The sequence below is a fragment of the Semicossyphus pulcher genome, unplaced genomic scaffold (assembly GCF_022749685.1).
Source record: "Semicossyphus pulcher isolate SPU_LCO1_2020_fin unplaced genomic scaffold, fSemPul1.0.p SCAF_1, whole genome shotgun sequence".
NCBI lineage: Eukaryota > Metazoa > Chordata > Actinopteri > Labriformes > Labridae > Semicossyphus > Semicossyphus pulcher.
The window spans coordinates 36,563,960-36,591,948 of NW_027211603.1; the positions used below are offsets into that span (position 1 = coordinate 36,563,960).

At 39.5% G+C, this 27,989-nt stretch overlaps 1 pseudogene; it reads left to right on the forward strand.

Annotated features, from left to right (window-relative positions):
* Positions 1-305: 305 nt before the first annotated feature.
* Positions 306-27,948, forward strand: LOC138592061 (uncharacterized; annotated as a pseudogene).
* The last annotated feature ends 41 nt before the right edge of the window (positions 27,949-27,989 follow it).

A 27,989-nucleotide genomic window follows, 5' to 3' on the forward strand; every position in this document is an offset into this window, starting at 1 on the left:
TTAAAGCTGAAAAGAAGGTGTTGTGCAATTTGATTGAACATGACAATGTGTTTGGAAGCAAGTGGAGAGTTGCTATGAGTGAGGTAGAGTACATCAATTTGCCGGCCATGAAACCAGAGAACAACATTGACACCAAGTTGCAGGACCTGCTGTCCAGGGATGGAATGTGTCTGTTGCACTTTGAGGGTGCAGTTAGTGCTGTGATTGAACACAATGGTTACTATTTTGTGGTTGATTGTGGCACACGTGATGCATCTGGATTGGCATGTAGTCATGGCAGACCTGTGTTAGTGTTTACTACGAACATGAATGATCTGCTGTCCCACATCAGTGACCTGAAGGGGTCTTTGAAAGCAGAGTGGTATGCTGCTATCAGAATTAAGGTGACAGAGCTTGAAGCTGACGTTGGCACTGAGAGTGTAACAGTGGTAGCAGATAACCAAACAGCAGCAGTGGTAGAAGTTAGTGATGTGGTACAAGAATCTGCATCAGTTGTTGTAGATGGTGATGTTGAGATGGTAGATGTTGTGTGTGATTCTCGTAGCAGCTCTGGCAACCCTACAAGTTATGTACGATCAGTTCAGGGGACATTTCATTAGGGTGACCCTCGATTTGAATTTGGAGGACTACAGTGTATGGCTGTAAGTTTGGTAGCCATGGCCAAACATACTACTGACAGCATGTTTTCATGGGAGTCTGATTATCTGGATGAGGTCGTAGTTCTAGGTGACGAGCTGTATTCTTCTTTGAGGAAGAATAACTTGATCAGTAGTGGGTTTGAAATGCTTTGTGTTTCAGAGTTGCCCAAGCAGCTTGTCATTGAAGGTGAACTAGTTGAGCTTGAATATGGTGATGCTGTGATGGGACTTGTAGATGTGGTTGGTATAAATGTTAAGAAGGAATTTGGCCACACCACTTTAAGGGATGGCTTGGGGAAGATGTGTACAAAATATGACACTTGCTTCCTAACAATTTATGTAAATACTTGTGCAATTATTGGCCAAAATGGACAATATGCAGTAGTAGATTCTCGTGCACGCAGTGCAGAAGGAATGATGGATGCTGATGGACTCAGTGTTGTTGTATATTTTAGTTCTATAGACCAGTTATTTCAGCACATATGCAAATTTGCAGCTGCAGTTACAAACACAGCACAATTGTTTGAGATTGCAGGTGTTTGTGTTCAATGTTCAAGATCTGTGCAGCCCAGGCAGGTAGAGTCTACATGTAGTGCATCAGAATACAGTAGTGTTCAACAGCCTCTAAATCAGACTTGTTACGGTTACTGCAAGGTAAACAGGTCCTGTACAGGGTATAATAGCAGCCAGCAGAGTGCAGCTAACAGCAGTAGTTCTTCTGTGAGTTTTGGTGAAGTTGAGAGTGGTGTAGTTGATGCCATAGAACTAAAAATAGATGCCTCATGTCAGACCAGGTATGACTTTAGAAGCAAAGGGAAGGGGGTAGCAAAAACAGAAACAAAGACCACAACACGTACTTCTACGTCGAATTATTTGAAAACCAAATATAATTTGGAACGGAAAAGAAAACGTGAGGAAAATATCATTTATCAAGACAAAGTTAGGTGCCGGAATACCATAACTTATTGTGAAAATGTGTTACATAGACAGAAAGTGCAGGAGAGGAGTAGAAAAAAATGTCTCCAAACATATGCCATTGAGTCGCATAGAGAGATAGTGAAGGAGCAGAGTCGAAAGAGAAGTCTCCAAACATATCATGACAGTGAATTGCATAGGGAGAAAGTCAAGGCCATCAGTAAAACAAAATATTTGGTAGATGAATTGCATAGAGAGAAACGTAAGGCCATCAGTAAAACAAAATATTTGGTAGATGAATTGCATAGAGAGAAACGTAAGGCCGTCAGTAAAACAAAATATTTGGAAGATGAATTGCATAGAGAGAAACGTAAGGCCATTAGTAAAACAAAATATTTGGAAGATGAATTGCATAGAGAGAAACGTAAGGCCATCAGTAAAACAAAATATTTGGAAGATGAATTGCATAGAGAGAAACGTAAGGCCATCAGTAAAACAAAATATTTGGAAGATGAATTGCATAGAGAGAAACGTAAGGCCATCAGTAAAACAAAATATTTGGAAGATGAATTGCATAGAGAGAAACGTAAGGCCATCAGTAAAACAAAATATTTGGAAGATGAATTGCATAGAGAGAAATGTAAGGCCATCAGTAAAACAAAATATTTGGAAGATGAATTGCATAGAGAGAAACTTAAGGCCATCAGTAAAACAAAATATGTGGAAGATGAATTGCATAGAGAGAAACTTAAGGCCAATAGTAAAACAAAATATAACACAGATGAATTGCACAGACAGAAAGTTAGAAGCAACAGTAAGCAAAAGTATTCCCAAGATAAATTGCACAGGGAGAAAGTAAAGCAAATGAGTAAACACAAATATAGCTCTAATCATTTGCACAAGCAAAACCTAAAATCCATCAGTAGGGAAAAGTATCGTGTCAATTTAGAACATAAAAACCGTGTTAAAGCAGGAAATTGCAAGAAAAGGCAATTAACAAAAGAAAAGGCAAAGCAGTTTGATTTTGTAATTGAGCAGTTTTTGGATAAAGTTAAAGATGGTCCTGATTTCGTATGCAGTGTGTGCCACAGGTTGTTGTTTAGACATCAGGTGTTACACTGTAAAACAGATGCGTATAATCACAGCAGGGGGATAGCTTCCATTGCAGCAACATGTATAACAGAGGATTATTTACACAAATGTAGTCAGGACTGTGTAATGCCTCGTCAGTGGTTAGAGACAGCTAGAGGTGAGTTGTGGATTTGTTACACTTGTCATAGTAAGATTAGTAAAGGTGAAGTGCCACCTGAAAGTGTTCTAAATAATTTACAGGTTCATCCCATTCCACCAAAATTAGCATGTTTAAATAGCTTAGAACAACATTTAATAGCTTTGCATATTCCATTTATGAAGATGTTGGCATTGCCTAAAGGTGGGCAAAACGGAGTTCATGGACCTGTCACTTATGTTCCAGCAAATATAGTGCAGACGGACAATCTGCTGCCCCGTTCCAATATGGAAGGCTCTTTATTGCGTGTTAAACTGAAACGTAAGCTTACTTATAAGGGGCATTTCGAATATCAGTTTGTGGACACTGTGCATGTTAGGCAAGCTTTACAATATCTGAAACAGTCTAATACGCTTTATAAAGATGTACAGTTTAATGAGGAGTGGTTGAATGCATTTTGTAAGGAACAAGAGGATGAGGCTGCAGGGACAGTTGTGAATGAAAGTGATAAAAAAGCAGAAAGTGGTAAACCTTCTGCTGATGAAGCTCAAGATGAGCTTTTGCATGATAGACAGCAGCACTGTATGTTTCAGGATACGTGTCTCATGCCAGTTGACATAGGTCAGGAAGCACTGGATCAGTACTTTGATGGTATTTTGAATGTGGCTCCAGCAGAGGGAAATAACCCTGTTAAATTGTTGTCAGATCCAGCTAATGAAGCTAAGTGTTTCCCTGTGTTGTTTCCGCAAGGACGCAATACTTATCATGAGAGTAGACAGCACAGGTTGACTTTATCGTGTTATTTTAATAACAGGATTTTGCATGCTGATGGTAGGTTTGCTGAAAATGTTGAATACATATTCTTTGCTCAGTACATGTCTGAGGTAGAAAAGGTTTTGTCTAATGTGTCAATAGCATTAAGAAAAGGAACAGCAGGTTCAACAGCTCAAAGAGTTTGTACTGATCTCCTTAAAGATGAAGAGTCTTTGAAAAAGCTGTTGGAGTGTGATGATGGTTATCGTTTTTTACAACCTCTTAGAGGTACTCCAGCTTTTTGGCAGGGAGCTCAGCGTGAGTTGTTGGCTTGCGTTCGTCAGCTTGGCATTCCTACCTGGTTTTGTTCATTTTCTTCTGCTGATATGCGTTGGCAAAACCTTCTCTATAGTATTTTGAAACAGGAAGGTAGAACACAGACTATTGAGGAGTTAGAGTGGGCAGACAGGTGTGATTTACTGCGTCGCAATCCAGTCACTGCAGCGCGAATGTTTGATTTTCGCTGGCATTGTTTTCTGAGGGAGGTTCTCATGTCTCCAGCTGAGCCTATTGGTAAAATTAAGGATTACTTTTATAGGGTAGAATTTCAGCAACGTGTCTCACCTCATGTTCATAGCTTGTTTTGGATCGAGAATGCTCCACAGATTGATAAGAACACTGATGAGGAAGTGGTAGACTTTATTGATAAATATGTTACTTGTGAGTTACCATCACAAGACGAGCAGCTATTGGAGAAAGTGATGTCTGTGCAACAACATTCAAAACATCATTCAAAGACATGCCAGAAGAAAAACACTGTTTGTAGATTTAATTTTCCCAGGCCAGCATCAGCGCGTACATTTATATGTCGAGGCAAAAGTGTAGAGGATGTAAACACAGTGTGCAAGTGTCAGGAAGATCAGACAGGTAATTTAGCACCCTGTAAATGTGTAGGTCAGAATGCTTCAGGTCAGATGTCAAAAGAGCGAGCACTACAGATAATGACAGCAGTCAAACTGGCTCTTTCTGATAAGGACAGTAGTTTTACAAACTTGAATCAGTTGTTTGAAAGTGTAGGCATAAATCAGGCATCTTTTGAGAAAGCATACAAATGCTTTAGCCGTAATACACATGTAGTGATGAAAAGGGAACTTAATGAGGTTTGGGTCAATCAGTACAGCAAGCCACTTTTAAAATGCTGGAATGCTAATATGGACATCCAGTATGTAGTTGATGCATATGCATGTGTAGTGTATATCATTTCTTACATTTCTAAGGCAGAACGAGAAATAGGATTGTTGTTAGGAAATGCCCAAAGAGAAGCTTCCAGGGATAAACACCTTAGTGCAAAGGATGCAATGAAGAATCTGGGCAGTGTGTATCTTCACAACAGGGATGTGTGTGCTCAAGAGGCAGTGTATAGGTTATCTGGCATGCATTTAAAAGAGTGTTCAAGGAAGGTTGTGTTTGTACCAACAGGGGACAACATTGTTAAAATGAGTTTGCCTTTAAATGTGTTAAAACAAAAGGCATCAGCAAATGATCTAACTACAAAAGACATGTGGATGACTAGCTTAGCTGATTGCTACAAGAATAGACCTGATGTTTTGAGTAACATATGCATGGCAACTTTTGTTTCAGAGTATCGCATTTTAACTAAAAACGAAAAATGTCAGACCAGAATTCAATTGAAAAATGATTGTGGATTTATTACTAAAAGAACACGTTCACAACCAGCAGTTGTGCGTTATGTGCGTTTCTGAGACAAAAATTCCAGAATTGTTTTATCAGAGCCTCATGCAGTTGTTTCTGCCCTACCATGTAGATGTGGAGCTCAAACCTCCAGGCTGTGTTACATTTGAGCAGTTTTATAAGAACGGTGTTGTGACATTTAGTGATGGGTCCAAACCTACAGTGAAGTCACTAGTAGATTTGAATAGATGTAAGTTTGAAGCCGATTCTGAAACATTGGATGACATTCGACAGGACATAGAAAATAATGGAGCAATAGAAGATGCCTGGTGCGAGCTGTGTCCAGAGCAAGAGCTGGAGCGTTTACAGTGTAGGGAGGTACGTCTAGACAATGCGCAAAGTGAGGATGAACATGTGGAAAACATTCCAGATTTAGCAGTTAGTAGTAAACAAGTGGCACATGTAGAAAAGACCAATAACATCATGCTCAGATGTGAAGGTTTAGCTTTGATAAGGTCTCTGAATGAGACACAGTTGGCTGTGTTTTATCAGATAAGACAATGGTGCTTAGAAAAGGTCGCAGGAAAAAGACCTGAGCCCTTACATGTATTTATTACAGGCGGTGCTGGCACAGGGAAAACCCACTTAATTAAGGCCATTCAATATGAAGCATTGAGGTTGTTGTCACCAACATGTCGTCAGCCTGATAACACCTGTGTGTTGTTGACAGCACCTGCAGGAATTACTGCATATAATTTGCACGCCACAACTATTCACAGTACATTATGCATTGGAAAGGATGTGCGCTTACCTTTCACTCCTTTGGGGGAGGAAAAGCTCAATTCTCTGCGTGCTAGATTGAGTGACTTGTAGATTTTGATCATTGATGAGATCTCCATGGTTGATCACAAGTTGTTGTGTTACATTCATGGTAGATTGAGACAGATCAAACAGACTGGTGACTTCTCCCCATTTGGGAATGTAAGTGTACTTGCTGTTGGAGACTTTTTCCAGTTGCCTCCTGTTAAAGGGAAACCCCTATATATTTATGACGACAGCGTCAGCTTATGGTCGAGTCTATTTAGTGTTATGGAACTGACAACTATTGTTCGGCAAAAAGATCATCTGTTTGCCGAGTTGTTAAACAGGGCTAGAACTCGTTCAAAGGGCACCCCAATGCTTGACAGTGACATTGACACACTGAAGCGTTGTGAAACTGGTGAAGAGTCTTCAGCTTTACACATATTTCCAACAAATAAACAAGTCAATGAACACAACATCAAACAGCTCTCAAAGACTTGTCCTGATTATGTTGAAATAGAAGCACAGGACTTTGTTAACAGCAAGAAAACAGGCAAACTGCAGTTAATACGTGGACACCATGGCAAAACATATAACACTTCTCTTGAGGAAAGTCTGCCTTTGGGCAAAAATGCACGTGTGATGTTGTGCAAAAATGTGGATGTATTGGATGGCCTTGTTAATGGGGTATGTGGTACTGTGACACATATTGTGAGTATCGAGGGTGAACCATTTCCTGTGAAAGGGTATGTGAGGTTTGATGACGAGATAATTGGCGCACAAAAGAGGAAACAATCACCAATTGTTTCGACTGATTTAAAGGCTTCTACATGTATACAACCAGAGGAAGAGAACATGGGGGTGTTGGCATGTATAGTGCAGACAATTTGGCTTTTGAAATAATCAAAGTACCAGATGTGAATTTGGAATGCGTGATGTACAAATATCTTGCTTCAGACATCATAGTTGCAGCCCTTTATCGACCACCCTCTTATCCCATCTCCTTGTTTAAAGAGTATCTTGGAAAGTTGCTTGATTGGCTTAATCCACTCAGTAACACTATAGCTGTCATGGGTGATTTCAATGACAACATATTGAAATCATCATCAATCTGCAAATTTGTTACAGACAGAGGGTATGTTCAGCTAGTGACGCAGTCCACTACAGAGAGATGCACACTAATTGATCATGTCTATGTCAAAACAACACAATATAAAGTGGAAACACTTGTGCTGCCAACTTATTTCAGTGATCATGAAGGGATTTTATGTGTGTTTCAAAGCGCATCTTTTGAAAATGAAACATGATATTACTTCTAATCCCAAAGGCAGTTTGATGTGGTTGAACATGTTGAAGATATTACACCTGTCATCCAAAGGTTTCTAAAGTAACTGGTGGGTAAAGCAAGAATACATGCCTCTGTTAGTCACTAGAATGCTAATTCACGTGTGTCCTAATGACCTGTAAAACCGTATATTTCTAGCTCTGTCTGCTAGTCAGTGTATATTGAACAAGTCGTTTGAATGACAAATTTCTTCAAGAACTTCAACCCAATCAAGCTGCATTTAGGATTAAGCTTCAATTACCATGACCTGGATCACTGTAAACCTTCACAGATAAAGCAGAGAATTATATGATGGATGTAACTTTTGGAAAAGGTTAGAATGTTTTGAAACGGATGCAGATAAAATCACATAACTTTGAAAGTGTTTGTTAATGTGTTGATTTTTACAGTGTAATGAATGTTCGCAATCAATTATGTGCTTGCCTTTTGTGTTAGTGTTTTTTCTGTTGTACTTTAATGTACTACATTTCAATAAAGAACAATAAAAACAAAACAGGTGTTGTGTCCTTCATTACAATTTATTTTAAATAACTGATTCAGCTGCTGATACATTGTTTTAAAACTGTAGAAACATTATCATACATATACATTGCTGAAATAAACAGATTGTTAAGCCCTACAATTACAATCAAACGCTTCAGGATCTTTAATAAACAAATACTAATAATGATGAGCACATGTGTATATGCTCGGCGTGATCAGCCCCGTTACAGTCATTTTATGAAATAAAAAATCACGTGTCCTGTTTCCTGTCGGCACACAGCCGGGGGCAGTGTGTGTTCTGTAGGTGTAACAGTAAACATGACGTCCGCTCCGTGAACCATTCGTTCATTTAGCTCCAGTGTTAACCAGCACCGGGACGAGTTGACGCTGTTAACGGGAATACTTTCACTTAAAAGCCACCTCGCTTAACGGAGCTGCTGACGTCACGGACAATGTTTGCGGCTCTGTTAAGCTGTGTGGCGGTCTGTTAACAGCGGAACATCTTTCCGGTGCTGGTTAACGCTGTGGTTACACAAACAGACAGTTCACGGAGCCTACAGTTCCTTAGCCTTCACCTGCAACAGGCTCTGCAGCCCCGGTATTTCTTTCTCAGCTCCTACTTACTTGGCTTATGCAGCTGTGTCGGAGTGAAGCGGATCCCTGGTGTAAACAATTGAGCCCTGGCTCGCTTCTACCTGGACGGCAATCGACCGATAACAGTACTCCAAACACGTCGAAAACAAGAAACTGTGGAGCCATATGTTATTGATCTCACCACCATCTTCTGGATTCATTTTGTTGTTTTATTTGTCCTTCGTAAGGACAGTAAAGCATTGGAAGTTTTCCTCACGTAACTTAACTCAGACATTCTCTCACATGGGTTATTTTTAGCCAGTAAATGCTGTTCTGCATGACGCGGTATAAGGGCGCCTTCTCATTGGTTGACGGAGAAAGAGGGAGCGCTTGGTTTATTGAAGCTCCTGTCCCAAATGACGAGATGGCAGGATTGTTGTGCAACAAAATCTAAACTAGCAAACTTCCTGTGTGTTTTACAATATGGGTGCAAGAGTCTTTTTTGTAGAGCTAGACATCATACATATGTGTGCCTGATTTCGTAATTCTAGGTTTAACGTGCTGCAGGGGCTGCATGTTTGAGAAATTGTAGGGGGCCATTTAGCCACGCCCACTAACAAAACCCATATAAACCTTCCCATTACCCCACTGGGAACATGTTTTCCGACTTTCATGGCTGTATTAGTATTTTAAGCCCCTGAAAAATGTACTTCCTGTTAGTGGCGAACAACGCAACGCCACGGCAACAACGTGAGACATAGACGTAAGAGTTTCAAAATGGAGCATGGCAAAGGTCTTTTGAGGTTGTTGACCAAATCTGAAGGGGTTACCAACAACCTGATAGGAACTGGACATGTAAAAGTAGAAAGAGTGACTTCCTGTTGCCAGTAGATGGCGCTGTGCCCGTTATGCAAATGTTCAGTATAGACGTGTTCAGAATGGGACTCTTATTAAGCACATGACATATGATGCAGATATGTTGATGTACAGTGGAGTTATAGCAGTTTGAATTTTAATGGCGAAGGATTTTGGCGACGTTTTTTTTGCCGCACAGCCATGACCACACTTCTCAAGGCAGAGTCACAGAGTTTTCCCCAGACCTTAATCCAGGTCTTAGGTCCCTACTGAGACACATTTGAGGAGGATATGTTGTACCGTCTTAGAGTAGTAGCTCGTAGCGTAAAACATGAACTTTTCTGACATTTCCTGCCGCCAGTAGAGGGCGCTAGGAGTACCAGTGAATTATGGCATATCAACGTGTTCAGGCCGGGAGCCTTATCAAACATGGAGAGTCAGGGTCACATTGGAACTTGTATGGCCAAGTTAAAGGCCACTTCCTGTTCACTTCCTGGTTTGTACTAAATCATGTAAGTTTGAGCCCCCAAAAAGGCCACTCCCCCTTCAAAAAACGTAAAGCCTTTGTTAACTTTTAATCCTCAATGTCTTGTCAGTACACTGACCGAATTTGAAGTCGATTGGATCACGTCTCTAGGAGGAGTTAGTATCGACCCTACAAAATGGCCCAAAATCGCCCATTTTTTCATTCAAAGCAAAATGGCTGACTTCCTGTTGGGTTTGCGATTTTGGTGCAAGAGGCTTTTTTGTGCGTCATGACCCCATATGTATACCTAAAAAATTTCAGACCTAGCTTACCTCTAAGTAACCTCTATGGGGAGTTCTTTTTTCAATTTTCTAGGGGGCACTACAGGGCCATTTTGGTGATCTCGTGGCACCCATTGGTGCTCGGGCCCTAATAATAATCAAAGCCGCCAAATATGAGATTCATTTGGCACCAGAAAGAAAGAAAGAAAGAAAGAAAGAAAGAAAGAATAATAATTCCTTCAATTTCAAGAGGTCCTTGCACCGCCTTCGGTGCTCTGGCCCTAATAATAATAATCCTTACAGATACAATAGGTCCTCGCACCCATTGGTGCTCGGGCCCTAATAATAATCCTTACAGATACAATAGGGTCCTCGCACCCGTATGTGCTCGGGCCCTAATAATCCTTACAATTACAATAGGGTCCTCGCACCCATTGGTGCTCGGGCCCTAATAATCCTTACAATTACAATAGGGTCCTCGCACCCGTTGCTGCTCAGGTCCTAATAATTCCTTCAATTTCAAGAGGTCCCAGCACCGCCTTCGGTGCTCGGGCCCTAATAAGAATAAACGGACCAGATCCAATAGGGCCTTCGCACCACTCGGTGCTCGGGCCCTAATAATAAACAGAGCAGATCCAATATGGAGCAGATCCAATAGGGTCCTCGCACCCGTTGGTGCTTGGGCCCTAATAATAATCCTTACAGATACAATAGGGTCTACAGTTGAGCTCAGTCTTTGGAGAGCAAACCTTCTTGTCTTGTCCCTTCCGTTGGTTCTGAGTCCACTACTGAAAAGGGGACTGATTTCCTTCAGTGCGCAGTCTATGGGGGTTCCAGCTGTCCTTGAAGAACTGCAGGTGCCTCTGAATGTGTGGCAGAAAGCTCCAATGCAATGCATGGATATGGATTTCTTCATCTGGGTTGAGTAGACCCTCTCTCTCCAGATTGCAGAAGTAAGAGTAGAAGAGGTCCAGCACTCCCCCAAAGACATCACACCATAATCTCTCAATCCTGGAAAGCCAACAACAGTAAAGCCAAATAAAGGGAAGGGATTTTATATTATAGCAATCATAATTGCTATAAAATCACTCTAAAATTTAAGACCAAAACTATGAAACAAATTACCTCATTGTAATATTACCTTGAATGTTGAACTAATGTTTGTTAAGCTCTTAAAACACGACTTTTGCAAATTAGAACCTTGTTCTGCAGAGGTTCTTCAGACATATGGACATTGTCATTACCAAGGCTTGTAAGAAAAATCTGTCAAATGCACACTTGATAAAGAGGTACTGATAATACCTTTAGTTGTGTGTTCTTCTTCCGGTAATATGGGAATTAAGGTTGACTCCTCTGTGTGTCACCATATAGCGTGCTACTTCAACATTTTCACCTCCTTTATCAGACCGTACACGAGATGGTATTCCATAAGAGTGGACTGCCTCCAAGAAGCCATTCATCACTGTTGATGCACGGTTATTGGTGGCAGCACAAAGGTAGACAATTATTCGGCTAAAGCCATCAACGCCACCATGGACAGCAATTCGCCATCTGTCAACAGTGCCAAACACATTGAACATTGCAATCAACTTTCCAACAAATTTGAATGATGCCTTGAATGTAAAAGCACGTTAAACACAGACCACCATGTGATATAGCGTGGAATAATAGGAAATAAGCTCTAATTTCATTTATATATGATGATTTTGGATGTAGCTTCCTGCTTTGTATTGCAACTGCTGCACAACAATTTCATTTGGGATAAATTTTGTTTTATCTAATCTTTTATCTAGTGCAATATCTTGATGTGAATATACTCCAAAAGATAGACAGAAGTCAGATGATCTTCATGTAATCTTAAGTAACTGCTGATGGGTATCAACACCCAAGAAAAGAAAATATTTTTTGTAACACAGTATTGTATGAATTGCACACTTCCCAGAAGTACAGCCTTACCTTATAGGTTTGTGGTTGCCATCTGTATGCCATAGACTTTTAGGAGCTCGCACAGAATATCTTCTGCGCCTCACTGTCTGCAGCTATAGTGTGCACACTTGAACCCCCTGTGGATCTACACGATGCATTGATTCTTGCACACGTCGTCGTCCTCCATGCAAAACAGAAAAAAGAGCGGCCATTTAAAAGGCTGCTTCACACCTTCACACTGTTGTAGGTATTACTTATAGTGGTCAAGCAAGCCTGTACTGTTCACTAAATAAAATAGCCTCAAGCCTTGGGATGTCCAAGCATCATCTTGTAGCCTGTATTTGGGTGACGACCGAGGATCTCACTGACCATTGCATCTAATCCGTCATCGCCAGTTGCATTGGTCGAGTCAGAAACCCTTCAAAATAAAAGCTTGTGGTAAACAGGCTATATGCAGATTTTCACTGTATACTCTAAGCGACTATCACTGTTCGGAGTCTGTTTGTCACCTAACGTCATGCTCCGCCATTCGTCGATAGACCGTTCTTTCGCTAACACCAAGCAGATGAGTTATGTCGCGGACAGTAACACCTGCTAATAAATAATCCTCAACCCCGTCCATAGGTACTTCATAGGATGGGCGGCCAACTGCTCCACTGTTCTGGAAACTTTGTGCAAGTTCAAGATTCGATTGGCTGAGCCACTTCATTCAAATTTCCAAAAACTCAGTGCTTTCGGATAACTCTACCAAACTTTCCAACTGTGCCTCAACTCGAAATAGCATGAAGTATGGAGAAGCATCTCCAGCTATGTCACCCAAAAGTCTTCACAGTCACAATTGTACGCCAGTTCACATCCATTGCTAGTTGCATATGCTTTCCGGAAACTGTAGGGAGCTAGACATAACCAACCAATCTGTGGACTCTCATATGATCAGCCAATGGCTGTTAAGTCATACAATCAAGACATGCCTACTCATTTACATATGGATGAAGAAATACAGAAATAAATGTAGACAGAAGTGAATAAATTGGGAAATAATTAAATATAAAAATAAATAAATACAAAAATAAGGAATTTGTCAAATACACAAATACATTTATTTATTTTTCTATTTGTGAATATATTTATTTATTTATAATTTATTAATTTAACATGAACATTTGTTTGGCATTTCTGTCTTTATTATTTTATTTACTTTACTTTACAGTTTCAGTCCTCCATGCATTATCATGAGCAGTCACGAAAATGACTGCATGAGTCTTCCTTTGTTTACACACCAACGCCTTGCTTGCACTAATGCCTTGTGATGGACACCAATAACACTCATGAACATAGACCTTTTTCCCATAGAAAAGTATAACAAATACTAATGGGTCCAACTCTGGCAAGTATAATTCTGTTTTATGGTCTCGTGGTTTTAAGGTTATTCTTTCACAGACACATACTCTTTCATCTTTATCTTACAGTTACTACACAGTTTTTATTAGATGTTTCATGGATTTCTATCTTTATCAACTTCCGGATTATCTTATCTAATGCCACGTTATATCTCATGATGTCACTGAGCTCTGCACAGAATATTTTCCCAGCTAGTAAACAATAACAACATAACAATTTAGACTGTGCTGAATCTACCATCTAAACATTCCCAGTAATTTATCACATCTTTACCTTCATTTGTTGTTGCCTGTGGTCTGGCAACGTTGGCGTTATGATCCATGTTCACCAGCTGGGTACGGGTCCTCATGGAGTCATATTTGCAGTGCAGCCTCTTCCAAGCATACTTCAGCATGGAAGAATTGTACACCTCCAGAGATACTGTGTTGGTTCAAGTTTGAAAATGACAGTTGGTGCTACATCCAAATATGACAAATTACCTCGTAACATCTCATAACTAAGTTGGTAAACATATTTGTACAACTACAAATTGAGAAAATGTGAGTTTGCTAGCTGGGTGTAAAACTATCAGTAGTGTTAGTATTATCAGTAGGGTGTGGACAGTGTAATAGTGGTATTTGTCCTCACCGCAGTGGCCACTTTGGAATAACACAGGTGAACTTGACTGAAACATTTGATTCTGTAAACAAAGTATACCAGTGAGCTTGAAGCGTGACATCTGTCTCAAGTCTTGAGGGAGACTGTTGTTCAAGACAACTCCTCTGAGAGCCTGGAAAGCAGGTGAATCTGCTTGGAGCCACTTCCTCTGCTGCTCCTCTGTCAAGGCTGGGTGATGATAGGTGTACTCCACACCATTCTCCTCCCATCTATGCACCCCGCAAATGTGATGCAGCAGTGATTTCCACCAACGCCCACATTCCTAATAAAATGAGAATGGACTCTAGGTGCCACATTTATCCTTTGAGAACTCACCGTATAGGAAAAGAACCTTAACTACAGAGTATGTATCTGGGGCAGCAGATTGGGTATACTTTTTTTTCTTTGGGATAATACCAGGGCGAAAAACAAATGGAATAACATTCGTATCCAGTATCCTATCAATCATTTTCCTTACAACGCTAAACACGTGTTACGGCTGGCTCAAATGCTGAACATAATACGGGACACAAAGCAGTGGAATTAAATTAATACATTTTACTTTATTAAAAAAGAAACAAACAGAAATAATATCAACCTGAAACCAACACTGAGGTGTTGCTGCTGCAAGGTGGGGATAGAGAGTGCGCTGGTTAGAAGGCCCTGCCTAAACAGACTCTGATTGAGCACAGGTGAATGCAACCAGTTGAATTAACACCTGAGGAAGCACCAAGTAAATCCAACAGGCAACACAGGAAGTAACAAATTTAGACAGGAAACAGTGATGTAACACTTCACCCCATAAAGATGGCACAAAATGTGACATCATTTAAAAACATGTGACAAAGCATCAGCAACAACATTTTCTTTCTTTTTTCATGGCGGATCTCGAAATTATAGCTCTGAGCTATGTTGGCCCAACGCATTAGCCTCTGATTGCTGTTGTACATTCGGTTTAAAAACACCAATGGGTTATGGTCCCTGTACACAACAACAGGCTGCAAAGAGGAACCAACATACACCTCAAAATGCTGTAAAGCCCACAGCAAAGCTAGGGCTTTTTTTTTTTTTTGATACTGTAGTTGTGCTGGGCTTGTGAAAACCTTTTAGAAAAATAGCACACAGGGTGGTCAATGCCAGCTGAATCCTCCTGGATCAAGACAGCTCCAGCACCTGTACCACTGGCATTGACTTCAGTCTTGAAAGGAACATCAAAATTGGCCTCGCCCCTGAAGGAGGCGCTCAATGAGTTTATCATGTTGTTCTCTGTATGCATGTTAAATGACAGGTAAGAAATAGGTCGACTGCATGGCATAAAACTGGGTCTTCTTTGGAATTTGCAGATTGAGTAGTTAAGCCCACTCCGCTATTGATTTTGGATCTAACATCAATGATAGCACTATGCAGAGCTGATAGCTGTATGATGGAGCCGTATTTTCCTTGGCAAAGACGATAAAACAAGCTATTCAACTCACTTGTGATACGTCTTCATTGGTTATAGGCTTGACAGTCAAAGTTGTTGTTTGTGCGGTGCCAGTCCGGTCTTTCTACAATCAAAACCAATGTACACTGAGTGTGACTCCAGTCACTTCGGAGGTGGATGGATACTATTCAATTGTTCAGAAATGTGTCATCAGTGCTATGCTTACCTCTGATTGTGCCCATGTAGGAGGCTGTGCAAGGTACACTCCAGATAATGATGGCTTGTTGCTTGATGTGGTCTGATGTGGACTTGAAAGGAGAAGTGTCATGCCAGAAGAGAGACTAGGCCCAGTTGATCCAGATGGTTCAGGATCTGCTCTGTGTTGTTTCTTTGGAGTGGAGTGGATTGCGGGACAGCAGTATAGTCTGTTGCTTGTGAAGAAACACACAAACATTAAAGAAGTAACTACGATTTTATTTCATACAGGTACTAAGAAGGTAGGAAAATATGTAGGTACACTATTTCACTGTCTTTCAAAAATCGTAATGTATAGGACATGTAAATGTAGACATAAAATGGTCTAGTGGGTCATATGATAGGTAAGCATAAAAATTGCATTTTTACACATTGCACACAGACTTTGGCAACAATATTACCCATATAATGACAGTGTGTTGATCTCACTTATTCTACTATTAGGAATTTCGACAGCTGAAAAGGCTGGTAGAAAGCAACACGCACACCACTTGCGCTGTCTCTTTTCAATTTGATCCAATTCCAAAGAAAAAGTCAATCCCTACACACACTTATTACAGTTTCTCAAGACGATAATGGTCTTCTGACATAAACATCAACTTTTTAAAATAAAACAATGCAGAGATGATAGTGTAAGACTTTTTTCTTGGGAACTGCTGAAAAGGGAAATTAATCTATATAGATATTTATTATTAGTTATATCTAATTTGATATTTTGTACATACTACTGGTTTATTGATTTTTTTCCCTGTTATCCTGCCATGCTTTCGTGTGTAATGTTACTGATGCCAGGTCAACACAATTATTTTAGCTAATAACATTAGGCCTACCTCCACTCTTAAGCTGGTCTCCCCACTCGTGGAACAGCAGTTTTCTTGAGAAAAAAGTGCTTGGGAATAGCTTCTCTTCTTTGGCTGGCAGTAGTCATCCCGTTCAAAATGATTACTGCAGACCTGATGGTCAGCATTTGGAGTGTTAGCATCCATTTCAGCGTTTAACTGTCTGAATAGGGTAGTCTATGAAAGCTGCGCACTTTTTACGTTTTTACTGTCCTGTTTAGGCAACATCTCAACACCCACGAAATGTCAGAACATGTTCTCCTTGACCGAGACTTCTGTTTCTTTACACATAAAGGATCTTACTCTTTCAATAAGGAGGTAATGTTGTCGGACTCCTGGGGTAACAATCTGAGCCTGTCAGTGGCAAAAACAAGCACTTTTAGTGGACGTCTTTTGATCGGCCGCAGTTGCCCCAGTCCATACCGAAGCTAGCACGGAAGCTAACTACTGGACCGATTCCAAAAGTTTTTGTTCCTATGAATCATTTCAACGCCCTAATTTGTAAACATTGGGCCCAGGTTTAACAATACTGAACTTCTCCTTTAAGCAGTAAGCCAGTGTAAGGGAGCAACTGTTCCAGAGGCAGGTGGTCTGTAACTCAGCATGACATCGAGATGGTTAAAATATTTGTTGCTCAGCTGGTCTTGTAAATGCTCTGACCACTCGACCCATCAGAAATGTTCAGTGCTGCCCCCAACCACCCATCCAACACCAAATGTCCCTGTACCTTTGGAAAGTGCAATGCCCTTAGTAGGAACTTTTGAGGGGTAAAATAAAGTTCCTGGGAATTTATTTTGACCCTGCATTCTGAACAGATGTAATTTCATACTTGCAGAGTGCAAAACTCTAAGAAGGAAACTGAATTATTTTCCATTCTGCATTGACCTCACAGTTACATGAACTGATTTTGGCAGAACATACGATTTATATTGACACAACACAAACAGTAAGTAGCAGAGCACAGCCGTAATTAAAAATGCACCACAGGATGCATATCCTGGACTAAAGTACTGAGTCACTGTGGATTATTTACACAGGCCTCTGATATCAACACCAGCCGAAAAGTTCTTCCCTGCCTTAGAGCAACAGACGTCAGATATATGCCTGAACAACACCAGCATAACAATGTTTCACACAAAGAACAAGCCATTCATTAGTCATTTAGTCCAAGTGAAAATGTATGGTTTCTTCATTTTGTTTTTAGGGTGTTTTGATTCAGACTGCATCGTAGACTGAAGTATTTTTTGGTAATTATTATTATTTTGATATCTATAAGTAAATTAAAATTTGGCACAGTCTACTTTGTGACTGAGGTAAATATTCTCTTAACACATAAATGATTACCTTTAAGTATTGGCTGATTGGGGGCAAGCAGCCCTGGACTCAAAATTTCTCTTTACCAATAAGCAAATAGACACAACTCGGCTAGGTGCTGTTGCGCCGGGGACACACCAGATGCCGAAGCGCTGCGAAGCACCGCGCAACGCGAGCCGGAGCACTTCAGTTCACACCAGACGCGCATTTCTCAGCGCCGGTCGACAAGCGCCTCTGCTCCTCAGCTGTCGTTTACTCACATTTGGAGCTGTTTTTTAATCATGCTCTCTCTCTCTTGCTCTCTCTCTCTGTTTGCGTGTGTGTTTTGACACCCCGCCCGCACCCCCTATAGCCAGTCCACTTTGTGTCTCTATCTTTCTTGTGTGTGTATGTGTGTATGTGTGCGTGTGTGCCTGTGTCTGTGTCTGTGTCCGTGTGTGTGTGTGTGTGTGTGTGTGTGTGTGTGTCTGTGTGTATCTTCATCTCTCTCGCGCTCTGTTTAGATACTGACAAATATATAAAAGCACACATATATAACATCGCTTTTGTCAATCGCGGTGTTTTATTTTGAAAATTGTTTTAATTTTGAAAATTGACCGGATTCTCTCGTTGTTTCATGTGTGACTTCCTGCCAGGATTGACGCGATCGCTCGCGGCTCGCCCGTCTTCTTTTCTGTATGTTAAACTGAACATTGTAAAAAATAGTCTCTTAATATGCTCTTTATTTTCTGCTAAGAGAAAAAATAAGAGAAGTTAACGCCAAATGCACAAAACTTTCTTAACCATCCCAATCTGCCTACCCAGGAGAGCTGACTGATGAATCTCAAACTGGAGGGGCATGGGTGTTTTTTTGAAATTAGCATAGCATGCCCCTTAAACACTATGGACAGGTGCATGTTGTGCCGTGTGGAAATCGGGCACAAGTAGAAGAAGAAATGCCCCCGAAAAAGGTAGTAAGAAGAATAGGAACTACAGCAGTAGCAAAATCGACGTGCTTTTAAATCAACTTAAATAAAGTAAACGTGATCATTCTAAAAATGTTATGTGCAATGTTCTGGCAATGTTTTGAGCTGGAAGTTTTTATTTGGTTCCCAGAATGTTCCCTTTAATAGCAGGAGAACGTTCTCTAAAAACCTTTTCAGAAAGTTGCAATGAGAATGTTCAAATCACATTTCAGGAAGTTTTATTAATCACAGTCTGATAGTTCAGGCCATACTTACATCCTGAAAATATCTAAAGAATGTTGCAGTTAAAACGTTTTGTCTTAGTTTAAGTTTTAATGTTACAAGAACTTTATTTGAAATGATAAACATCCTTAAAAGTTCTTTGAATATTAGAATAGATTAAAACAATTTCTTTCAAACGTAATTAGAACTTGTAGGTAATTTTAGCCGATGTTATGGGAATTCCCTTCTAACTGGGCTAACTGGCAAATCGTCTGTGATAGCAGACAAGCTAACGTTTGCTTGATTGCTAACAGTAGCTTGTTGCCAGCTTACAGCTAGCTGGTTAACCTTAGCCTAGGCAGATAATGCAACGATATTGGCTATACTGCATGACTCTGGCATTGTGTTTTGTAACCAAACGGCAAATTACGTCGGTGAACCAGCAAATCATCACAAGCATTAGCTAACATTAGCCAGGCAGAGCAGGGCGGCTGGAGAGAGCTGGGATGAAGTACTTGTGCTGTGAGAGAAAAAATGTGCACTCGGGATTTGTTTCTATGACAACAACAGAGCTGCCAAGCGTCACGCTTTGAGTGTGACAGTCACACAATTTGACCCATTCTCACACCACACGCCACACTTGACATTTCTCACACTTATATTTCCCCATTCAATACTCTATATTTATTTTTTTCATGATAATAAACTTTGGTCCTCGCGGCATGCCGTAGTTCGAGTAACTCTGATTGACTGACCGAGATAACCAATCCCAGACCAATCCACCAGTCCTTTGTGCCTAAATCTAACCAACCACGGAAGGCACCACGCAATATAAACCAATCAGAAGCAACGTAAGGCGGGTCTTGGCGTCTCTAACGATCTTTCACACACAACAGCGCCGACATTTAAAACCCACTCGACGTTCTCCTGCTTGCTAGAAGACGGACGGTAGGTAACTACCCAATTTTGATCACACAAAATTATTGAAAATGGGTTCACTTTTTAAATATTTTTACTAGTTTGATGTCGACGTAGGACAAATGTTGCTCTTAGTTTTCTATCTGTATTATTATTAGACCCCCCTAAAGGAACCCACGGAGTCCCTGGAATCCACTTTGGCTGTGTCCGAAATCACCCCCTACTCGCCACAGTGTTTCAAGTGGGAGCCCCCTGCCTCTGTCATCAAGGCATCAAAATCTGCCACAAACGCCTACAACATGAGACATGTCCCCAGCTAAATGATGGACAGTTGGTTGAAATGAAATATTGACAAATAAATGTATTTTGTCAAAATTCTTGTTACAATTTTCATTTCTAATTTCTGGTTAATTAAGACTAGCATTAGGAGGCCACAGTGCAGGGAGAGCAGCTGGCATGGAGGTGAGGACATCAGTCTTAAGGTATAAATCGACGTTAAAACAGGCCAAATCGACGTTAAAACAGGCCAAAATGTTTTCACCAATTGCCAAACACATCATTACACTAAAGTCTCACTCTTGTCATTTTCTGAAACTTGGCAGCCCTGCAACAATAAGTTCTGTTTTGTTCCCCAAAAGCAATCGAAGGTCTCCATGATTTGCATGCCCTGCCAATGTTGACTCCAGTTTTTTCCTGACGTCGGTCACATTCATGTTTGGTCAGACGGGCTCCACTAGAACGTTGACCCTGAATTTGTTTCTGTGCAAATACTTTAAGAACGTATTAATTTTAAAAAGTTTTATTGCATTTCTTGAACAGTCTTAGTATGTTGTACTATTATGATGTGATCACTAGATACACTTGTAGTTTTAAGTTGAATAAACTTAAAACATACATTTAGCCTGAGTATATGGGTGCACTAACAGTTTTGTAATAAAGTGTAATAAATTTAAAACATCTTTTTTTTTAGCCTGAACTGCAATCTCATTGGCTAATTATTTCAAAACTAGTCTGGGCTTGTTGATGGACGAAAGTTGTGCCTTTTTCTTGTTTTCACAGTTAGCTTTCCTGTTCTCTGCATTTTATTCAAGATACCTTTGCCTTGGAAAAATACTCCGGACTATGAGACTTATCTGCAGTGCGTACACTTGAAAAAGACGAAATTTTTCAAATTTTTGCTGTTTGTCACAGTCAGAGTAATCCAACAGTTCACTGCAGTAAAGAAGACGCCATTTTCTCAGTTCGCATTTTGGAACTTTCATTCTGGAAGGTGAGTTGTTTCCATGTTCAGTAGATTAAAGGAAATTATCATCATTGACGCTTAAGTCACGATAGAACATTTTGATGTGTAAACAGCATTTGAGAATAATTAGCAACAGATCACTCTCGTGTTACTCTACTGTAATTAACTTAGCCTCTCTGAACTTTTGCTGGTAAACGTTGTTTTGGAGAGGTAGTTAATAATACAAATTATTTCATTCAACTTTTTTGGGCCCAAGAGCTAACATCAGTTTCTTAACAAATCCACATCCATTGTAGTGTTATTATAAATGACTCTGACTGTCTAACAAAATTTGTCTTGTTTGTATTTGACAGGTTTACTGAGAGTTCAACAGGGTTGTTGGAAGAAATCTTAAAGAAGAATTCTTTGGTGCCTTGATGGATTGTGTCAAGAAGAAGAGAGGTCTGGCTGCCCAACTGTTAGCTGACTTCAGAAGTTGAACCCTGTTTTCTTATCTTGCTCTCTGTGAGAATGTTAGAAGTTGCAACTGTTCAAAACACAAACTGTTAAAAATCCAAAGATGTTTTAGAGTAGGATGTTTTGTAGGATCTGTGCTACAAATGGTGTCTTCAAGTACTTCAAGTCTGTCAGCAAAACAGTCCATCCAATGTGAGATAAAAACAAAAACATTTCCATGCTGTTTTTATTTTATGTTTTTTGCAGCTTTTGCTTTTGTGTTTTGGCAATTTTAAATAAAGTTAAACAAAAATGCCCTGCATTGCCCTGTGTTCATTAGTTTATCAATTCAATTCAATCAATTTTGATGGGGAATATATTTTTAAGTTTTTACAACTTCAAAATTTGAGTTTGATGAATGATAAATGAAACTAAATACAATTGAGAAAAATTTGTCCTTTTTAACTTAAAATGCTGAGTTGAATGATTGGACAGCAGGACTGGTTTTACAGCAGATTTTATGTACAAATATGTCTTTAGTGCATTCAACTTAAATCGTTAAAACTAGTCCTTTTGCCATTTAATTTGATTCTGCTTAAACTAATTAATTAATTAATTAGTTACTTACTCACTTGCCTCAAAGGTAAGGTATGGTGACCATTTTAAAATCTCCAAATAGCGACGTTTGGATTATACCACAAACCCACATGCATGAGCTCATGGTACAATTGGTACATTGAGATTTCCCGACCTTCTTGAATGCATCATCAGAAATTATCGATCCGACCTCCATTCAACAATCGAGCATTTTAAAAGTAGTTTTCTTCTCCTCTTGAGGACAGACCTGACAAAGCTTCATTTTGACTTGTTACTAATCTGCATAATGATGTTGAAATTTCGGCAAAGGTAAGACTCCTTCATTAAAGTAAATCACAGAGGAAAATGTTTCTTTTTCTGTAAACAATGCAGCAGGCAGAAAAAGAAGTATGAATGGAAGTCGTTTTAACAAAAACAAGGTAGGCCTATAAATTTCTTGAGGCCAATATAACTTAGACAGAAACATGCAGCGAGCGTACCTGATGTCACACAGCAGGTCCTCTCAGTATTATGAGTAGGGCAAGCTAAGCAACAGCCGCACACCATGACTGATTGACACATGTACAAACAAATCAGTATTGAACTTTGACCAGCGGTGCATTAGTGATGTTTTTCTATTTTTCTATTGGTGCATTATTTTAGTATTTCAATTGGTCAAAACCGGGACAGGGCCTGTTCAAAACCGGGACATATTAGTGTTTTATAGGTATTTTTCGGGACTCGGGACACAGAGCTTGAAAGCGAGATGACCCCCGGTCAAATCGGGACATATGGTCACTCTAGTTAAGGCACAAATATTTAATATTATTATAAATATAAGTATGGATTAGACATGCTCTTTATGTAAAGTGTCCTGACATAACTTTTTGTTGTGTGACTGAATTCAAATTGCTTGACATTGTAAAAAGTATTCTTCAGGCCAATCTCTTGGGATCATTCCTCCTCAGATTTCAGGCGAAATATTTAGGGGATTTGTGAGTTGCCTCGATAATATGGAATGCATTTATTCAATACAGTATGACTACAGCATTAATAATGGAACAAAAATTAAATTTTTTGTTCATTCATAATGCCTTCCTTTCCGACACTACAGGAGGGAGGTAGAGTGCAGTTGTGATTGAAACAGTAGCTTTAGATTTGTGTATGGATTTCATTTAACTACAACGAAAAAATTTCACCACTCTTTAATGCAAACCCAGGTTGAGTACCAGCACAGACATTTTTGGATGTTGTAATCTCAATAGATATTTATTCAATTTACACTTCAGATTTCCTGTAAATACTGATGATTTTTATTATTGAATCTCAATTTAAAAGATCATTAAACCGGTCATTCCTGGCTATTGGTGACTTTTCTTGAAATAACTCTGAATATTTTACTTAAAATAAATGAAATGTTTATTTTGAAAGGCTTTTATTGTAGATTGAGGGGTGGAAAATGTATTTCAAAATGTAAAGAAATGCTTATATACACATATTCAATTGTAATTTAAATGGTCATTTGTAATTAAACTGTAATTTAATATGTATAAAATGTAACTAATAGGTTATAGGGCATTTTTGCTTTACCCTCTGTCCTGCTGCATCACAGCCATGATTGATTTATCACCCTCCTGTGTATAATCAGTCAATATACATTTACACAGTAATTGATCTCTATTATAACATGTTGCTTATGCAATTTGCATGACACTATTAAGTTAAATTGTACTTATTTGTGAGGAAATGGCTCCACTGGCACTAAGTGCAGCAGAAATGCATCGCTACAGAGCAAAGCGAGACGCAGATCCAGAGAGACGAGCAGTGTATATTCAGAAAGAGAGGGAGAAATGGAGAGACCGAGAGACAGGGAAAAAAAATAAAAATGGCAGACCTCAGTGAGCGTGAGCAACGAGCCCAGAGGAAGAAATGGAGAGAGAGAAGGAGGAAAGCGAAATGCAGGGAACAGGCTAGGGCAGCTATACCATCTCCACCTACAACACCTCTTGGATTGCAACCAGTGGCAGGGTCCTCAAGGTTAGAAATGTACAAAACTAGTTTATTATCATGTATTGCATGAATATTCACTTCTCATTGGCTGAGCAGAATTGTCTTATAACTGCACAGCAAAGGTGATCATTACTTTGTAAGTACTTTGTTACAATGCTAATTATTATCTTATAACATTTTTGGAAGCGCTTTATATTAAGGTCCTGGTAATAAGCGTAAATTAACAGTTAATAAGACCTTATAAGTCCTTATAAGATGCTTATTAACATTAAATATACATTAATAAGACTATATAAATGTTGATAATAGTATTATTAACATGTTTTTATGAGATTATTAGACATTTATAAGCACTCATAAGATACTTGTAAACAATTTATAGGCAGCTTATAAGCGTTTATAAAAGCCTTATAATTTATTATAATTGTTTATAATAGCATTACAAACATATTCATTGAGTCTTACTCACTTACCTATTATGCCTTTGTTAAGCCTTTACTATGCTTTACTATGAATAATACATATTTTACTATGCAGTAATTAGCAATTAATTATGCACTTATTAACAGTTAATTATGCTTTTTGCAGCTACTGGATCTAAAGCGAAAATAGCACCTTATTAAGGTTAATAAATCCTTATTATGCACTTATTAACAGTTAATTATGCTTTTTTGCAGCTACTGGATCTAAAGCGAGGACAGTGACTTATTGAGGTTAATAAATCCTTATTATGCACTTAACAGTTAAATGCTTTTTGCAGCTCCCATTTGTAATAAGCACTACATGGGGGGCAAAGGTTGATAACATGTAAATAAATTATTACATCAAAATAAAATTTAAAAAACACTTCCAGACAGCTCCTATTTCACTTGTACATTATAAAACACTTCTTAAAAAAGGTAATATCAAACATGACTAATTCCGTCACCAAAACAGTGGAATTGTTACATAGAAACTGAATAAAACACTTTAAATGTGCATCATTGATACATGCGGCCACAAAGTGAATTATCTTAAACAAACTACAACAGGCCGTGCAATGCTAACATCAACAAAAAAGTGCAATTGTTAGATAAAAACTGAATTAAACACTTTAAATATGCATCGTTTGATACATGCGGCCACGGAGTGAATTATCTAAAACAAACTAAAACAGGCCGTGCACTAGTTACTTCAACAAAAAAGTGCAATTGTTACATAAAAACGGAGGTATATTTTAACAGAAAAAAAAATTGTATTGCCCACAGACACGTTTTCGACTTAGGGCACTTTAGAAACTCCCCTTCCCTACAGGCAACAGTTTCCCTGCTTTCCTAAGCCTGAACTGCATCCTCAATGTCTGTGCTACCATGAATGGCATCCAGACATTTCGCGGCAAAGTCGCTAAGTTTTTCCCTTCTTGTATGCTGATCGTTCAACTAGGAATACTTCTCAGGTACAGCAATGGCTAGTTCTGCAATAGGTGCATTCATTGCAATTGTATTTCGATCCACTCCTATGGTCTTGCATGTAACAGCAACTGATTTTTCCTTCTTGAAGGCTTTCAACACTGTCTTATAACGTGCAATCACCTCATCTGGACCACGTGCTAAGATGATGAAGAAGAAGTAAATTATGTATTAGCCTTAGTGACATAAAGGATCTTATTTCAACTTAAAACACTCATGAGGTTATTAAAAGATAACTTCGGGATTTTTCAATCTAGACCCTATTTTCCCATGTGTTTGCGTGTAAGTGACTAGTGGAGACAACAATTATTGAAATCGATCCAGTATTCAGGGAGGGAGCACCGGCCGGCAGCCGCGAAATGAGATACAATGTAACTAAACGGGGCACCCGGCATACACCAATATACAGGCACTAAAAGCTTGTTTTTGCTGCTGACAGTCTCAGATCGTTACAATAAGTGTCTGTATCTGTTAAAGGCTTAACAAAGGCATAATAGGTAAGTGAGTAAGACTCAATGAATAGGTTTGTAATGCTATTATAAACAATTATAATAAACTTATAAGGCTTTTATAAACGCTCATAAGCTGCCTATAAATTGTTTACAAGTATCTTTTGAGTGATTATAAATGTCTCATAATCTAATAAAAACATGATAATAATACTATTATTAACACTTATATAGTCGTATTAATGTATATTTAATGTTAATAAGCATCTTATAAGGACTTATAAGGTCTTATTAACTGTTAATTAACGCTTATGACAAGGACCTTAATATAAAGCGCTTCCACATCTTTTTGTTCCCCACATGGAAAATGGTTAAATCTACAGTCAGGTATTAAGTATGGAAAAAAGGATTAGATTAGGTCATGGTTTAGGGATGATTGGATTTTGAATAAAAGGCAGTGGTACTTTGCTACAATGATAGGAAAACATAGATAAAATGTGTGCGTTTGTGTTTTAGGCAAAGGCAATAAGGTCAAAATACACGGAAGAAGAAGCTGGAAAGAGAAATTGAACTACTCAAAGCTGTCTTGGCTAAAGAAAAACGTAAAAAAGATAAATATAAGAAGTGGTAGTAGAAAGAAGTTCCACAATACAAGAAGAGAAAAAGAAAAGCAGGTGCTTGCTAGAACCACAATTTGGAATGTACTAAAAAAAAATATAGGCTTCAGAGGTTAGCTCAGCAAACCCTGGGCTTCTCAAAGAAAAGATGGAAACCTTTGCAGCCACCAGAGGAGAATGCGACAGAGACAGACAAAAAGACAGGCAGTAGTAGCGTACTACTTGCGGGACAACATTAGCTTAATGATAACCAGCAAAAAGCAAACCGTCACCCCTCAGAAAAAAAAATGCAGAAGAAATTGTTGACAGACACCATTAAAAACATATACATGAAATTTGTCTCTGAAAGTGCACACCAGGTGTCATATTCCTTTTTCTGCAGTCAAAGGCCATTTTGGGTTGTAGCACCAACTGAAGCTGACAGGGAAACCTGCCAGTGCAAAACGCATGAGAACCTGCAGTTCATGTCTAATAGCCTGTTCAGTAGTCGGCTTCTGTCCACTAAAGATGTAGAGAGGATGGCAAATACCATGGTCTGCAATCCCAATTTGAAGGCTTGTGCCTATAGTGCCTGTGGTGAGTGCAACATTACTGCTGATGCATTGGTTAGACCACCCAGTGGTCAACTGAAGTCAGCGAAGATGAAAAAAAGTCCACAGTGACACTAAAAAAAGAGATGATGCTGACAGAGGATCAAGCAGTAGAACAGTTCCAAAACCGGATGGCAAAATTTCGGCAACATATTTTCAACATCTGGTGGCAATAAAGGGCGTACAGGGAGCTGAGGGGGGAAACTCACAGACAACGAATGACTCATTCATGTTGACTTCAGTGAGAATTATGTTTGCAAGTACACAAATGAGGTTCAGTCTGTCCACTTTGGTGGATCCCATCAGCAAACCACCCTCCACACAGGTGTTTTGTACACATCATCGCAGTCCTCTCCGAGCTTTTGTTCCATCTCACCTTCTCGCAGGCATGACCCACTGGCCATCCGGGCCCACCTGGACCCAGTGTTGGAGATGGTAAAGGAGAAGTTCCTTCTTCAGGGATGGGCCCTGACACAGTACAAACAAAAGGGGAATTTCTTCCTGCTTTGCACTGGGCCGTTCAAAAGGGGGTTTGATATCCCCTGGAACTTTTTCGAAGCCAGTCTTGGCAAAGGGGCTCCAGATGGGATCGGTGGGACCCTGGCGCAATCGGCCGACAGACTTGTTCGCTTAGGAGAAGACATTCCCAATGCAGAAGTAGTCTTCCAATAGCTCAACATGCAAGAGTCCACAGTTCAGCTATTCTATGTGAC